Source organism: Myotis lucifugus, unplaced genomic scaffold (genome assembly GCF_000147115.1).
Source record: "Myotis lucifugus unplaced genomic scaffold, Myoluc2.0 scaffold_187, whole genome shotgun sequence".
NCBI classification, from domain to species: Eukaryota; Metazoa; Chordata; class Mammalia; order Chiroptera; family Vespertilionidae; genus Myotis; species Myotis lucifugus.
In genome coordinates, this window is record NW_005871235.1 from 2,274,192 (window position 1) to 2,293,232 (window position 19,041).

Here is a 19,041-nt window from a genome sequence, read left to right on the forward strand (position 1 = left end):
TAAGTTGGATATTTCAGTGGATTCTGCAACCATCACTTTCAGTATAGAAATCCAAAACCTTGAAAGCATTTGGAAATCTCATACATCCCAAAGTATTTCATGTGGAATTTTGTGCCAAAATAAAGAATGCATTTTGGAAGCAAGAGTTTCAACATGACACAATTTATTCAAAGATGTTTTATGAAGATAACTAGGGAAACCTCCGCAATGAGACCTATCATAGATATATTCCTGACGAACAAAACACACAGGACCATGAATTATGATTATCATTGGTTAACTTCTCATTGTCTTTGAAGCAACTGATTATGTTCCATTCAAACTAATGCAGATTGTATTTTACAGGTTACTCTTTTTATGCAATGGAGACATCATAATTCTGACTAAGGAGCAGTATTGAGGAGAAGTGGCTCTTGGAGTTGGCTATGGATATTCAAAATTTCTTTGTATTGATCACATATATCAAAGTGAAAAAGAAAGAGGACTTTGGAAAAATGACAAAGGCTTCATATTCAAGGCTTAGTGTTCACGTTTCTGCTAAGGTTATCCAGACTCACATGAATTCACAAGGACCAACTGAGACATGAGATTACATTTCTATCTGGAAAAGAGCATAGTTCATAGTTTATAGCTAAGTACCTACACAAAGACATGATATTAAAGAAGGCTATGCTGTATAAATTATAGTATTTCTCTGCTGCAAAGTGTGTGCATATGTGCCTAAATAGGGTATCTTATACCCTATTTCTTCTCAGTCCTAATTTTTCTGATTTTTGTCGAGATCAAAAGAAAATTCATGAATGTGAAGGTCATTACACTGAAGTTCTGTTAGTTGATAAAATAAGAGGAAATTCAAAGATGATAATGATGCAAAACATCTGGCATCCTGTCACCTGAATATTTTTATAACTAAACTCCTACATGTGCTTTTGTGAGACTGTGCCAGATGGGCACTGCAATTATATACTACACTAAGCTACAGCCCTCAGTGGAGGACATTTGCATGTTGTTTCCACTTACACCGTCTATGCACTTGGGATAAGAAAGGGCTACAGAAAAGAAACCAAAGTGAATGATTAAAAAATTAAATAAACCTAGAAAACACTGGCTAAATTTTAGTTTTTCTTATATTGGTTCCTTTACACAATAATTAAAATTGCTATATTTCCAAACTATTAATATATTTTTGTTAATTGTGTTGATACCTATCTGAAAGTAACAGCAATTTGATTCCTCACTGACGACCTTTTTTCACAGTGGAGTGAATTTTAATCCAGGCACAGAAGTATAATGTAAGAATTAAGTCCTTTCATAAAATTCTTCATATACTGATTCCCTTGGATTTCTTATTAATTTAAGAAATTGATGACTATATTACAAAGGAGATACTAGTCCTATACACAGAATAGCTTACTTTCCCATCATAGTGCCAATTAGAAAAGAAATTTGTTATCTGCAGGCTTTGGGAGGTGATTATGTCATGAGGTCAGAGCACTCATGAATAGGGTTAGTGCCCTTATAAAAAGATTCCCAGAGAGCTCCCTCACCCTCTTACAACATGTGAGGGCACAGGGAGAGGGTGCCCATCTATAAACAAGGGACCTTCACCAGACTATGAATCTGCCAGCACCTTAATCTTGAACTTCCCAGCCCCCGAACTGGGAGAAATAAATGTTTGTTGTTTAAAAATAAATAAATAAATACATAAATAAGAATTTTGTTTTGAAAGAAGAACCAACCAAAATAACTTGATTCTTTTTGCAAGATTGCCATTATAAATCAGTCATGCATGGACATCTGGGATGAGCAAGTCTCACAATTTATAAATATTTTTTTTCTATTTGCCCTACTCTGGATCAATAACATTTATTCAGAATTCATAAATTTTTGCATTAGCAGAGGAAATTATGACTGCATTCATGTTTCTCTCCAATGGTTCAATATAACTTTCCCTGTATATTTTTTAATCTTGCTCATTTGAGAAAAAGAAAAAAAAATCATATTTAATTTTATACATCAGATGGAAAGTGATCATTAAAGCAAATTATAAGAGATTTTAGGTGAACTTGATAAATGAAGTTGATTAGCTCTGTAACAATAAATGAGCTCCTATTTATGTTTTTAAAATTGGGTCAAAAAATAATCTACCTTTTTAATACATAAAAATAAGTTCCCAAAATATAAATGATGATCCTATCCCACTTGTTAATATGTTATATATGAAATGAAGTGAGTACAAAATGGTAGAAGCACGATTTAGAATCTATTCTAAGTGACAAACACATGGTAAATGCTATTAGATTCCTTGAGAGAGCAAGGTCCCTGTGGGATGGAGTGAGAAACAATTTTATGAACAGGAATGGACTGACGGGGGAGAAAAGTCAGAGTGGAGAAATTGACTATACAAATTGAGTTAAGATCTGGAGATTCACTTTTTATTTGGTATTTAAGAGCTAACTCTTTCCAATTTAACCTGGCAATAAAGTTTGGAGTTTCCAGAGGGCAGGATCTAATTTCATGGTATTCTGTTTTTGGAGTTCTGAATAAATCTCATCTTCCAAATGTATTGTAGGAGGGAGATCTGAGACCCAACTCCCAGAGTTTGTTTTTGACTAGCCTGGAGTAAATCAAATTCAGAGGTTTTGCTCTCCAGATATTCTGTAATTTTCTGGTAAACTAGAAGTTACAAGATCGATGTTTGAATGGAATTGGGGCGGGAGAGGGGAATAAAGGCAGAGGAAGTTGAAATTAACTTTTCTTAATAACTAGCATCAAAATTCATTATCTTCTTTCCTTAATTTTGCTTTCTTAAACAACCATCCCCTTGTCATTATTTAACTACTAGAGAGTGCACGGCCTGGCCAGCAATCAGGGCCGATCAGGTTCCCCGCCTCCCCACCTCCCTGCCTCCTCCTTCCGTTGCTCCCTTAGCCACTGCCGCTGGTCACCCGCCATGTTCTGCGCTTCCCCCTGATGGTCAGCGCACGTCATAGCAAGAGATAGTACTCCCCATCTCCTGGTCGAACTCTGGCGGGGATAATTTGCATATTAGCCTTTTATTATATAGGATGTGTATCCATTTTGACTCTGGACAAAGAACATCTTATTTCCACTGAATTATCTCTTACAAGAGGCTTCTGCTTTTTTAAGACCTCAGGCAGCTTGGGAGAGCCAGCACAGATGTCGTCGTTGTTGTTGTTGTTGTTGTTGTTGAGGTTTAGCTTTATTTTATGCAGAAACCTGGGAAATCTTGCTAATACCTTTCATTGATTTTAATTTCTTACACAGATATTTAATATGGGCACTATATTTCTAAATATTTTTCTCCTTTTCTCCTTTTAGTAAACTTAAAGTCATCATGAAGAACTGTATAAAAAAATGGTCCATATGTACCCAGCAAATTGTAAGTAATGATTCTTATTTAATTATTTTAATTCCAAGTCCAAATGGCAATTGATGCATGGCATGTTCTGTAATAGTTAAAATCTAAAAATATGAAGGGAAATTTTATAATCTGTATTCACATTTTTTGCTTCATTTATTAGTTCAATGACAGTTTCCTCTGAGGTGTAAAGTTCTTGGAAGAAGGGTATCAAGCCTGCTTTATTCAACACTATGCCAAGCATCTAGCAGTATATCAGTATTTTTTGTAGGCATTCAATCTTTGTTGAATGATAGAAATAAGCTTCATTCCTAGAAATAATAAAGAATAATGCTCATTAAATATGAGCTTTTCAGTTTAAAAAACAGAAAAAAAGGACAACATAGTAACATCATTGAATTTATCAGAATGTTAAATATTAGTACACATCATAGAGAGACTACCTGAATATTATAATTATACTCGAGGCCTGGTACATGAATTCGTGCACAGAAGGGGTCTGGCCGGCCTGCCCTGGTGGGGGCTGATCAGGGCCAGGCTGGCAGGAGAGAGGGGTTGAGGGCAGTTGGCCAGCTGGCCCCGCCCCCAATTGGGGTGGGGGGGCCGATTGGGGTGGGGGCGGCCAGGGGGGAGGGACCACAGGTGGTTGGGAGGGGCTGATTGGGCCCCGATCAGGCCGGTTGGCCACTGCAGTACATGTCATATAGACCAGTCATTGCAGTCGTTCCAGTCATTCTGGCTTTCTGGTCACTTGGCTTTTTATATATAGAGATTTATAGAAGTAGGTACTATAGTTTCCATTCTTTGCCTCACCCTTTTTTAAACATCCATTAAGACACTCATAAATACTGCCTCATCTGTAAGTGAACACTTCCATTGTCTGTACTCTGGCTGCCCATTTTTATTTATTTATTTATTTATTTATTTATTTATTTATTTATTTAATCTCTCAGCCCAAGCCATGAAGGATATACTGGTCCAGGGCCTTCAGGTTTTAATAAACATTTTATGGCATATAAGTTATATTTTTATAGGATTTAGCACCCTGTGGTATAGCTAGGATAATGTGTAAGTGTCTTGTCCACAATGGGATAGTTTCAAGAATAAAATGAGTTATCATAACTAAGCCAGCAGTATGCCAGGCAAAAGTATAATCCAAGTTTATTAATATATTTAATGAACAATTTGCCATAATCTAGTTTATGATCATCTTTGTCTCCAAGAAATCTCGTTTACTGTTTTCTGCCTTTTTTCCCCCTAGTATTTGACATGAGCACATACTGGATATTTATTTTATTTTGCTGCAATAAAACATTTGTTAGCTCTCTACCACAGATGAGAATGTGCTGTCAGAGAGACGGTGATCCTCACCATCACTTTGTGTGTTGGGAAATACAAAGAAAAATGAGATATACTTTTCTACAAAGAGCCATTTAAAATAGACAAGCTTGTACAAAACTAACTTCAACATGAGATGGTGTTTTGTATAAATAGATAAAAAATGCTTAGGAGGAAGACTTGATTATTTTTTATTGTTAATCCTCACCCCAGGGGTTTTTTTCCCCACTGATTTTTAGAGAATGGAAGTGGTGGAGATGGGGGAGAGACAGATAGAGAAATATTGATGTGAGAGAGACACAATGATTGGTTGTCTCCTGCAAGCAACCTGACCAGGGCTTGGGATGGAACATGCAACCAAGTAAGTGCTCTTGACCAGAATCGAACCCAGAGCCCTTCAGTCCACACAAGCCGATGCTCCATTCATGGAGCCAAACCAGCTAGGGCTCCATGGAATAAAATATACATAATAACAAATCAAAGAAAAGAAAATGTGGAAACAATAGACAACGCAAACAACAAAGTAAAAACTACATTTGCAGACATATAATATTAATCATTTGCTCTTCCTTTATTCTCATTATAAAATCTGGTTTAAGAGTTTTCTCTATAAGCCACTTGTTCCAACTTCCTTTTCAGATTCAGCAAGTTCAGGGTTGAATTTTGGCATGTGTAAGAATGTAAAACCTATTGGATTGTAATGTACTCCACCACCCCCCAACCCCCGACACACACATACTTTTTTTCCCTTTTGCAACCTTATTTACGTTGGGAATGAGTAATTTTTTCAACAAATACAATTTGTTCTAATTCAATTTATTCTGATTCATGAACCTAATACTTTTTTTTCATTTTTATATTTCCTATTCAATATGGTTTCAGAATATGAGACATGATGCATAAAAAAGGAAAGCTATAATACGCATGAACACAACAAACAAAATATGCAATATAAAAAGAGATCCAAAGGAATTGTACTTTCTTTGCATTTCCACATGAAAAAGAAACCCGTTAAATACGATAGACACATTATCAATTTTTTTTAACCTGTGCACTTAATTTGTGTTTCTCCCAATAGAGAGTATATTTTCAAGCTCCCTAGAGTTGTTTCTCTTAAAAGAAAACATGATTTATAGCTACTGTACTTATTTGTACCACTTTGCCAACTGGAGATGACTTATTTCTTCTGTAAGGAATAATGCTGACTGCAAAGTTGTGCATGTTTTAGGTTCTTTCAATTCCTGGAAAAGTATCAGAAGAAGTTGTAATCAGAATATAGCATTTGGGGGGCCTAGGTTATTGTTTTGTGCTTTATCTTGAAGTAGTTTTCACAGGTTTTTCAGCATTGTCTGCTTTTTGAGTTTAGAAAAAGTAGATTAACTTAGATGGCATTAATTTAGAATATTTCCCTCCAATGACAGCTTAACCTTTGAAAACAGTTTTATAATAATTAAAATAATAATCCCTTGCAGTGTAAGGGGCTTTAACTTTTAGCTACATTTTTACAAACATCTGTTCTGCTTTAGGGATAGAACTTAAAATCAACTGCTAATATACTGGTATTAAAGAAAGAAATCAAAAGAAACTCTGTTCTTTAAGAAAATACTTCAGTAAAAAAATCTGAATTATGCATTGAATGAATTACAACTTGATCAAAGGTGGTAATATACATTTGGCACCTTGAAATAAAAATAAAAACACTGAGATTCAAATATATGTGATTCCAATAGTTTTCTGCAGAACTTTCATGAATGTTAGTTGCTTTTATCGTTGTATAAACTGATGTTGGGTTGTTTTTTAGTTTGTTGTTAAAGATGTAGTTTTTTTTTTACAGCATAACTTTCTGTGGTTCTTTTTTATTATTTAAAAAGTTTGTCTCTCTGTCCTGGCCGGTGTGGCTCAGTTGGTTGGGCGTCGTCCTGTGCAGCAAATATTTGCTTGTTCAATTCCCTGTCAGGGCACATGACAGGATTGCAGGCTCAATCCTGGTAGGGAGTGTGCAGGAGGCAGCTGATCAATGCTCTCTCTCTCTCTCTCTCTCTCTCTCGCATGTGCTCGCTCTCTTCCTCTCTCTAAAAGTCAATAAAAATATATTTTTTCTTTGGGCCCTTATTTGATTAAAAAAAAAAAGTATGTCTCTCTTAATGGCCAGTCCGACATTCTTCTCTCCCCATTTCATCCAGCTCAGGTTTTTTTTTCCTTACAGTTGCTGGAATAAAGTTACCTGTGAATTTTATCTGTTTTTGGTTTGATGATTTTATCTTAAAGAGCATATAGCATATTTGCTTCAGAGCCTTTACCATATTCCAGATGTACTCTATAAGTCTGCTCTGATTGCCATACCAGATTACCATAGACTGGGTGATTTAAATAGAAATTTATTTGCTCACAGTTCTGGAGCCTGAAAGTCATAAGACCAGGGTGCCAGCATGGTCCGGTTCTGTTGAGAATTATTTTTCTGGTTTGCATATGGCAGCCTTGTTGCTGTGTCCTCACTTGGTGGAAGGGGAGAGGGATAGATTGATTGAAAGAAAGCTCTCTCATCCTGTCATGAGGGTCCCAGCCTCTGAACCTTATTAAACCTAATTGCCTCCAAAGTTCCTGCATCCAAAGACTATCACATTGTGGGGTAGGGCCTCGGCATATGAATTTTGAGGGACACAATTCAATCCATAGTAATACCCTCAGGCTTCATGCTACTGTTGCTCTTCCAAATTTCTTGAAATTGTGTTTCATTGTCATCAAACAATTAGAATGTTTTTTTAACTTCTCTCTTGTCTTATGTTTAATACATTTATGAATGTGTTACATGGTTCTTTTTGGATCTACTGCTTCACACTTTGGGGCTTGAAGAAGCAATTGGCCCTGATGTAGAGATAAAGGTTATCAAGTAATATTTATTACCAATCATAAGATTCTCATTTGTTGCGGTTCCAATTAATTATTATTCAGTGATATCATTCCCATCTACCTTACACCTTTAGCATTATTAGCTTTAGCTTTAACTGGAGATTATGCACTGATTGATTTTAAACTTTCTATGAAAACTAACAAAGTGGATTCATTTATTTAATACTGAAAACATAATGGCATGTGAAACTGTGTATGAAAGTTTAAAAGTTGTCCAAGCATAGTCTGGCCTTATTAATTAGATAAGGAAGACTCCTGGCCAAAGATTATACCTGAGATGGCCTTTCAAGAGGGGGTTGTAATTTGATATGTGAAGAGGAAGGAGTGGGGTCTGCCATGGTTGGATTGAATGAGGTTTGCATATAAATGTTTCATCCGTTGATAGGGATTTGAGGAGATTATTTAGAAAAAGCATATTATGGATGAGTGATATAGATTAATTTAGCTAGAACTTAAATGAACTTGATCCAATAGGTATTTTTCTCCAATATACTTATAATAAAATGTGCATGCATTTGTTAAAAATACCCATTTCCAGGAGATTATGATTCAGTATGGAATCGGTATTGGAAAATCCTGCACTGAGCAGGGGGAAACTCTATCTCTTTCCTGTAGGAGAATGGCGTGGTTGAGTGTGCAGAATGTTGGTCCCACAAGGGCCATTATCCTCCCAGTGCTTAACAAAGAGCTGCCAGACAGGTGATCAGTACCTGATTGATCTATGAGTGAAAACTGCATAAGTTATTTTTTAAATATTAATCAGAAAGTAGCATAAAATATGAATTGGAATGTGGACATGATGGAATTGTAGTGTATAGCTATGATATTGGAATTATATAAGTGAATGGCAATAAAAAACACACACATTAGGAAAAATGAATCTACATCCCAATTCCCAAGGTTTCTGGCAATCTTTAGGTTTTATATTACGCATTGTACTGGATATTGCTTTGAAATGTCAACTATGTATTTTTGATATTTTCCTGAACACACAGTAGAAGCAGAGAAGAGAGAGCCTTCAAATAGTCAAGATTATATTTGCAGACTGTTGACATTTCATTGTTTGAATGACATGTTGAGATGTTAGGCTAGATGTGTGGCTCATTGTCACTCTATCACATATAAGAGAATTACCTTTGCTCCTACTATTTCCTCTTTGTGGAGCAGGCTTCATCCATCCCTATTCCTATCAGGTAAAATCCTATCTATTCTTCAAATATGAATAAAAATTTTGTGCCATCAGTTGAGTTATATTGTTCCCTGTAAAGCTAAAGCTAATCTATACTTAAATGAGTATAGAGCTTAGTACTTCTTTTATTAAATTAATATATTATGATATGTAATGTAATAATTGTATTCATTGATGTACTCTATATTGTAGTCAAAGTTGCCTTTAATCTTTCTATCTGCCATGTTCTTTCTATCTAACAATTTGTATTCAATGGTCATTAATTAATATTTGTTCAATAAAGAAATGAATTTAAAAAGGAGAAAAAAACATGACATTTTAATAACTCCTAATCCTCTTCCATAATTAAAAGAACTGAGATAGAAAACTTAGTGTTATGGATTGTTAATTTGATTCTAAGATTGGTTTAGAGTTTATTTTTAATGTGTTTCATTTCACCTCTTTTGTTCTTTATCCCCCCCCATAATTTTATGTTAGCTAAAAACATATTAGCTTAAGAAATATTTTATTATTACTCATATAAAACTTATCCTAGGTTACATCTAGATGGCAATTCAAGAAGCATTTTTCAAAGCTAACATGGTGTGACATTCTAAGATTCAGTGACAGTTTTGAACGGAGGCTCTAAAGCAGTATAGTTTTATATAATTGGTAGCATATGTGGTAGCAATTACTTATTAGATAATTGGAAGCATATGGCAGCAATTACTGTCAATCAAAGTATGCAATGTCCCAGTAGGTAAAGTAATACCTTCAGTGCAGAAATGTCTGATATGTACATTCTCAATTGGATCAAGGGATTAATGAGAGCATTGCATGCTATAGTTTGAGTCACTACCAATGAACAATGCTTAGAAGCAATCTATAACTTTAATTGAGGTCATGGTTACAGTATGTGTCAGCAGCCATGAAATGGCCCATCCAATTTGCTGTGGCTCATTAAGACATGAACTGATCAGAATTGTGTAGACAGGTCACAACAAATCATACCAACTGAATTGTCCAGTGAGGTAGAATTCTATTGTACAGACATGGCCTAAGGCCAGGTTTATATATCGCAAAAAAAAAAAATGCCCATGATAGAGTATATCTAGTGTATCTGGGTCTCAGCTGGACTGTCAGATGCATCATGTTCTCTGGAAGCAATAGCTCATTAAGATCTGTATCCACAAAATAATGGAGCTTATACTTTCAATATGTCATAGTTTCTATGGAAGCCCATAGATACACCATTATTCATCTAGCATGAGAAGAAAACCTAGATTTATTATGGAAACCAGAACACTCTGCTTGCCCATAAAAATTACCTTTACAAGCCTTATGGATATGTAGGCTTTATTGCTCACCCTTTTTGATCACATTCTGCACTCAACAATGGATACTCAGTATGCTCAGGAACTTTCCAAGTCCAGCTAAAGAAATGGCTTATTAAATCTATTAAGAAGCTATCAAACTTCAGATCAAAGAGTACCTTTTCTGACAACTGAATGCAGCCCTATCATCAGTCTCTAGATTTCCACAATTACAATTTGCTTGATGATTTTAAATTCCTTTCTTTCCTTTGTCTTTCTGATGTGTATATCAACTCTTTTGTCACATATCTTTGCTCATATATGAACCTACAAGTACACACACAAACACACAAACACCAAATACTTTATCATAACATGAGTTTACTCTGCTTCAGAAACCCAGAGCATATGTGGTAGCAATTACTTATTAGATAAGTAATTTGAGGTTCTAATAAGAAATTTTCATGGGATCCAATAAGAAATAGTCTTTTGTCCTATCAAAATGTTGTCTTTTTCTTCTGAAAAAATCACTGATGATAGTGATAGACAGCTGTGGTTCTAATGTTATGCAATAATCATAATGGTTAGTTTTATGTGCATGTTTATGTTTATATGATTGGTTTATGCATCAGCTAAATAATAATAATAATAATGAATAGGCTTTCAACTAGCCTGACATTTAATGCTACATATCTGCCTAGGCCAGTGGTCAGCAAACTGCGGCTCGCGAGCCACATGCGGCTCTTTGGCCCCTTGAGTGTGGCCACAAAGTTTCAATCGCACTGTACGTGTGTGCCCGCACGTGGTATTTTGTGGAAGAGCCACACTCAAGGGGCCACAGTTTGCCGGCCACTGGCCTAGGCTATTATTTATTATCTTTTCCTTACACCATAAATACCTGCATGCACACTTTCAGTTTCAACAAATATTTATTGAATGCCTAATGAAGTACAGGTAGTATTCTAGGTCTTGTATATTGGGATAAATACAACAAAAAGAAAATTCTTCCCTCATGTAGATACAATTTAATAGAGAAAAATAAAAGCAAAGAATACACGTAAATAAGTAAACTACATAAGTATTAACGGAGAAAAAGAAGCAGTGAGAGGAGATGGGGAGAGACCGAGAGCAGGCTGGGGAAAACACTGAGCAATGACTCGAAGAGGTGAAGCAGCAGCCAAACATAAGGCTGCAAGGACTCCCAGGCAGTAAGTAGAACAGCCAGAAACACCCTGAGGCAGGGGAATGCCCAGCACATTCCAAATGAGCAAGGAAGCCAAGGTGGCTCCAGGAGAACGTGGGAGGGAGAGAAGTAGGAGATAACCTTACAGTGTTACAGCGCTCCGTTTCCCTGGGAACCTGAAGGTCACTTTAAGGACTTTGGCTTCTACTCTGTGTGACACGGGAAGTCACTGAAGACATTTGAGGAGAGATGTTCTAACTATACTTTAAAATACTCACTGTGGATACCATATTCCTAATAGACTGAAGGGGAAAGCTGGATCAGGAGATCAGTTAGAATGATAGTGCAATGCCGAACCGGTTTGGCTCAGTGGATAGAGCGTCGGCCTGTGGACTCAAGGGTCCCGGGTTCGATTCCAGTCAAGGGCATGTACCTTGGTTGCGGGCACATCCCCACTGGGGAGCGTGCAGGAGGCAGCTGATCGATGTTTCTCTCTCATCGATGTTTCTAGCTCTCTATCCCTCTCCCTTCCTCTCTGTAAAAAATCAATAAAATATATTAAAAAAAAAAGAATGATAGTGCAAGATAAAAATTATGAAAAGTGATTGAATTCTGGATTTGTTTTTGAAGGTATATAGAATATGAGTTGTGAGAGAAAGAGAGAAGGCAAAGGGGGGTTCAAGTTTTTAATTTATAAAACTGAGAGCACGGACTTCCCATGAATACAATGGGACAGACTATAGAGGAAGCAGGGTTTGGGCTGTTTATGTTTTGTTTGGTTTGGCTGTTGTTAGTTTGTCTGCTTTCTGGTAAAGAATGGAATGTTAAATTTGGAAATGTTAACTTTAAACTGAATGTTAATGTGATCTACCTCTATGAAGAGGTATAAAGTAGATAGATGATGTGGGAAAGGGTTAACAAACCTTTTGCTATTTAGTAAGAAAATTTGACTTTGTTTAGCTCTCTACAGTTTGATAAGGATAATATACTAACGGTATTACTAATGATGAATTGTTAAGACACTGAGAGACAGTAGGTGGAAGTAAAACTTGAACTCAAAACTAAACTGTTTCAAAACAGAATGCAGTAGGGCACACAAAGCAGATATATGCACCAAACTAAAACTAGGATCTCCGTCACAAGCTCTATTCCAAAATTATTTTAACACCAACTCTTTCAGAGCCATATGGCCCAAGATCAGACTTCAAACAAACTGAACTAACAATAATTCTCGTGAACTCATATTCTAAAGACAAGACCACAGACTGGTCCAGCAACATCCTAGTTTGCCAAAACTGACAAATCCCAACCACGATCATCCGTGTTTAACTCCAAATCTCAAAATCCTGTAAGTCACCCTCCTTAAACTCCCCCTTTGAGACACCCTTCTATCCTCATATGTACCCTTGGTTGTAGTAAATTCCATAAGCTTAAGCTTACTTTTATCATAGGTATGCCAATGGTTGGCTTTGGCAAATGAGTATTAACACAAAGTAATGTTGCATATGGCCAAAATAACCATGATTGATAAATGTACCTGGACTGGGAGAACTATAACTACTTTAAAGGAGGGCATAGCTTTGTGCCTCCTGAGTGCAGTGACTGTGGGAATTGGGCCTGTGCCTTGTGGAGACCTGGAAGCTATGCCCGTTGAATTGTTACAAAAAAAACATTGTGTGGTATATGGTGCTTTTAAAATTGGGTGGAACATGCACCCCCCTGGAAAGGGTTCTGTTTCTTTGCACCTGAGCTGAGCGAACTGCTACAGGAAATGCTACTCGGATTTCTGCAGATGAGGAGAACTTGGCTTCCTTGATGGTAAGCCATGGGAGCTACCATGGATCCTTTTATAGAGATAGACAAGGGCTAACTGAGGCCTAAGTCAGTCTTGCAAGTCTGAAAGTTTAGCTGCAATTAGGCAGTGTCCTTATTGGGCACTGTGCCTGGGCAACCTGGAATTCGTGGGGAAGCTCTTAACTATCCATAAAAATGTGGATGCCGTCAGTGTATAAGTGATATTGAAATCCAAGAAAAGAGATGACATTTTAAAATAGTGAATGTAGTAAAGAAGCAAAGACATCCAAGGACTGAGGCCTGGGCATTCTAAATTTAAAAGATGGAGGAAGTAAGGAGAAACAGGAAAATACATTAACAGGAAACTGTGAGGCGCAATAATGTCATTTGCTAGAGGCCAAATGAAATGTTTTAAGAAGGAGAGGATAATTAATTTTGTCAAATGCTTCTGCAAGATCAAGTAAGGTGAGAAATGGGAATGGAATATTGGATCTAGCAACATATGGGCTAACATGTGTTGCTGTGAACCTTAACATGAGCACTTTCAGTGTATCCGTAAGGGTGAATACCTGACTGGAGAGGGTTCAAGTAAAAATAGACAGGAATTAGAACGGAAAGGACAGACAATACTTTTTATAAAGAGAAAGAGAAATGGGAACATAATTGGAAGATGAAATAAGAACAAGAGAGAGTTTTATTATTTTTCTTTCTTTTATTCCCAGAGGATATAAAACTTCCTATGTGTTTGTTAGTTGGATGGTCCTCTAGAAGGTGATGCAGGAGGGAGGCAGGAATTTTGATGGGTTTGGGCAGGAGGGAAAGAAATGAAGCCAAAGAGCGGGTGTTGGACTTCAATATTGAAGCATGATATGTTCCTCCATAGACACATCTGCTCAGAAATGCTTGAGGGAGAGCCTGAATACTTCTCTCATGTCAAATTCAACACAACGAGTTTCTGTTTATTTTTCCACTGAACAGATATTCATCCAGCACCTTCTAGGACTTGGGGACAGTTTTCATAGCTGGGCACCCAGCAGTGAACAAAAGCAGCCCTGCCTTCCTGGTGTGTGCCTTTTAAGGAACACATTGCGTTTGAAAAACAAGCTGAATAAAAAACAAAACTTACTACACTTTTTTGTCCAACATCATTTGAAAAAAAAAAATCACTTCAGTGTAGCCTTAGTTGTCTTTGTTGAAACTTCAATGTAACTATTTGCTTGGGAAAAAGAGCATGAAAGAAACAGCTTGGGTAATGTTTCTTTGAAAAGAACTCCTTATTCAGCTGACAGAAAAGATTGTGTCTGGTAATCACTGTTTCCAAAGAACTGATGAGGTTGTGTCAGCAGAGGTTTGAGAAGGAACACTGAATACTTGCAGATCTAGTCAGTAAGTTCTTTCTCGGGAACAGCCAGGCAAAATCAATACCCAGCCTCCATCGCTGTCTTTTCATGTCCCACGGAAAAATAACTAACTTGGCAAATGCTACATTCACTTACTGATGTTTTGTATAAAAGACAATTCACCATCTGTTACTTTAAATGTGGTCAAGAAAACCTTTTACCACTTGAGGTAAAAGCCGCAATTTTCCCCAAGAAGATATTGTTCCTGTGCATGACTTGTGTTTCTAAACCGCCACAGGGGCCTCGATAAGCACTTAATTCAGAGGGATATAGGCAAAACTGTTTGTGGAGACTTCTTTAGAAAAAGAAAAGGACTTTTCTACCCATTTAAGCAGGGCATTTCCTCTCTGAACCTTGCATTCTATCCTACATTTTTTTTCTGACTGCACTAATTTTTAGAATCAGTCATTAAGAACGAAATCAACTTCTTAACATTTCTAAGTATCCTTTTGCCTGTGACTCTGTAGATCCCGTGTTTGAGCGGAAAATAGTCTGTTTGATAGATTCCATTTAAAAGCTATTAAATTATAATTTTTTGGAAATGGGAGTTTGAGCATCTTCATTTTAAACCAACCCAGATAAGCTGTGTGCACAGTCAAGTTTAAAAGCCAGGACCCTAGACCTTCTAATTGGTTCCAACATTTGGGGAATGCTGTTAGTCAAGAAGCAGTAATGATTTTGTCTTTAATTGATTTTGCCCTTAATTTGAAGGCTCTAGTGGTTATACAGTATTTTAGTTGTTGGTGGTGCATGTTTTAATACCTAAAGCTGTGGTTCTCAACTGAAGTTGGGTAGGATTTTGCCACATAAGGGACATTTCACAATATCTATAATCAATTTTGCTTGTGATGCCCTGGGGTAGGATGTACTACTGTGTCTGATGGGTAGAAGTCAGGGATTATTCCTACAATGTATAATGCAGGCCACACATACACACACACAAAAAGAATGGACAAAAATGGTAATATGATGGAAGTTAAGAAACCTGCATTAAGGCAGGAAAGAGGCAGACCACTTATAATATTTAGATCTTCCCCTGCCCCCATGCACTCAGCTTAAAACATAAGATGATTAGGGGATTTCTATGGTGGGTGGAACGTGTGTGAGACTATTCTAAAGAAGGTAACATAATATAGGTCTGAATGCCAACATGGCAGATGGCACAAAAGTGTAAACTTTAGACATTCTTTTAAATTTACACCCTGAGCATCGCAGACATAATTAAAAGCATATTTATATTTTATTAGATTTACAAAATATCTTATGATTATTAAGAAACTATAATGGAAAAGCAGTAAGTGCAGTTTATTTTTTTTTCCTTTGGACCATATAATTAAAGCAGAAATTCTTTGTTAATTTGTATAAACCTCATTAGTTATATGTAACAATGTTTTTGAGAAGTAATAATGGGCCTCTGTGCCAACTGGGATTGCAGCTGAGCACAGCATCAACACCATAGGCTAAGAGGACAATAAGAAGAAACAGTGCTTTAGGTCGTCAAAATGCACTAGCACAGCTTTAGAAATCAATAGGATATTGACGTTCTAGAAAGCATCCCCAGGAGGGCAGTTCCAGAGCTATAGAAACTCTTATCTAGACGGCACAGGGTTGTCTCCTGTAAAAAAGTAAAGCAAGACATAAAAAAAACAAAAACAAAAACATGATAAAACTTGAATAAACACAGAGACACTTCAAGTGCTTGCTTTAAATATGGAATAGCTGCATTAGGATCTAGACATATTGAATAATAAAAGAAGTCTCAATTAGATAATACATTTAAAAAAATTGCATACTGGATTACTTCCTAAAAGATTATTCTATATCAATTATATAACTTTGTTGAATTTTGGTGTAGTATTAAAGGCCAATATCCCAAATTTTGTGACAACATCATTAAAGTACCCTATTCCAACTATGTATTTATGCAACCAGATATTTTTCATATAAATTTCAGATTGAATGCAGATCAACTATTTTCTATTGTTAGACATTTAAAATATTTACAAAACTATACAGCAATGCCAATCATATGACTAAATGTTTTTGAAAAAGATTAATTTTTATAAATGTGTTATTATGTTAGCATATAATAAATATATTATCATTATTTTAAAATTATTTATTTATTTATGTTTTAAATTCTTAATTTTAATTTTTAATGCAGTGAATATATCTATATCTCTCTCTCTCTCTCTCTCTCTCTCTATATATATATATATATATATATATATATATATATATATATCTGCATAATATAAAGGAATCCTGGGATTAAAGTAAGAGAATTGCTGTATTAAAATTAAATGTATATATATATAGTATTTATAGTAAGTTATAAGGAGATAATCACAAAAAAGTCTTTAGTTTCTACATTTGAAAACTATACAATTTTCATCAAAGAACTGGCCAGCTACTGCATCCCAGTACAATGGAGCATTTGACCACAGGATATCATATAACCTTCTAAGCAGGTCTCTCCATCTTGAACCAGAATTGGCAATTTAGAAGGTTGAGTAAACCCTCAGAACTCTAATGGAAGTTGAAAGTACATCTGAGATCAGGCATAGCAAACTGTACTGTTGGTTCAAGCTTTAAGATTTACACATGATCATCTACTACATGTAGAAACGAATGCAATTTAGTTCAGAATATACATAGAGTTATATGAGTGTCAAATGGCATGGCTGGTTGGACAGAGGACTTAAAGGAGAAAAAAATTGAGGTCTGGGGAAGAGGCTTATAGATTGAATCATGGGAGTGGGCATGGTGTTCGAAGATCTTGCATTGCATATTAATGCCCATCAGAGATCATGGACCCTGGATGAGGCACTAAATAATCAAGTAGATATTAAAAGTTGTTTGTTTATTCTTTTGACATTAGCTTCTTTTGTCAGCTCTCCCCATGCTGCTAAACTTGTCACATGAGCAGAGGAATAATGGTGGCAGGGATGGAGCCTAGGCAAAGACAACCACCAATGACCCATTCACCATGGGGAGTCTATGGACTGTAGATGCTGAATGTCTAATTATCTAGTACTAGAGACCGACGCTGAGCCCTTGCTTAGACACTACTCTTACAGAAGACAACCAGCCTGTTGGTGGAAGCTTCTTATGGTAAACATCTTCCACCTTGGAATGGGTGGTGTTTCATCTCAATTGGAAATTGCATACATTGTGGGTATGGGTTTGTCTTTTCTGCTTACAGGGATTCAGCTGGCACCACTCTTCTAGAAAATATAGTATTTGTTCTCCTGACACATAATACCATATCACAATCCTTTAGAACAAGGGACCATCTCCTGTAATGAGATGCACCAATGGACACATAATAGTGGATCTACTGGTCCTATAATGTTAAGTACATTCCAGAAGTTTCTAGCCTGTAGAATAATGGGATGGCCTTTGAAGGCACAGCTAAGGTGCCAGTTTGGAAAAATCCCTTACTGGGATAAAGTGCCATTCCCCCAGGATATGACATACACCATTCATTAATGACTGTTTTATTGTTCTGGGTCTCTAATAGCTACAACACATGGGTCAGTGCAAAGAGGAGAAGGTAGGAATGACTCCAATTTTGATTTACCTAGTGACACATTAAGGCAATTTCTGCCTTCAGAATTTACAACCTTAGTCTCTTAGGGTTTAGAGATTCCCAAAGAGAGAGTACAGTTCTGACAAAGGAAACAGTAAGAATCTTTGTAAACGAAGCTATAGCTACCCCTATCACTTTGGCTTCACTGTGCCTAGAGTCTAGAAGGCAAGATAAAAGTCCAGCAGCTACCAAGAGTTTTGGCTTCTGCAAAGTCATAGCTGAGTTACATGGAATTTTTCTCTGCTGAAGAGGGACTTTCTAAACCTTATGCACGATCATCCACTACATGCCTCAATTAGACAACACCGAGTGGCCAGCCCATCTCCCTTGCTCTCAGGAGATCTACTGAGGCCAATGTTAGAAGTCTCCTTCAGCGTAATCCTCCATCTTTCACTCTCCTAAGGTGATGTTCGTCAGAGCACTCCACAATAATTCTTCTGCACACAGATATGCTTCTCATTGTCTATTTGCCACAGAATATGTTCCATATAACATGGATAAACAATCTCAGCTTTCGTCTTTACCAATTGCTTATTATGTACAGTGAGTTATATTAGGTATACTTTGCATGCATTATATAACTAAATCTGACAGTCTAATGGAGTTAAAATGTCTTATTAATATAAATTCTATCAAATGGAATTTGGATATTTATGTAAAAGTAGAAACAGAGATATAGTGGACTGTCCTATATAATAGAGGTAATATGCAAATTGATTGTCATGCCCTCGCACAAGATGGCCGCCCGCATGTTGTCACAAGATGGCTGGCAGGGCAGGGCAGTTGTGAGCAATAAGACCAGTAGGGGAGGGCAGTTAGGAGAGACCAGGCTGCAGGGGAGGTCTGTTGGGGGCAATGGGGTTGGCAGGGGAGCAGTTAGGTGTCGATCAGGCTGGCAGGGGAGTGGTTAGGTGGCAATCAGGCTGGCAGGCAGAAGCAGTTAGGGGCAATCAGGCAGGCA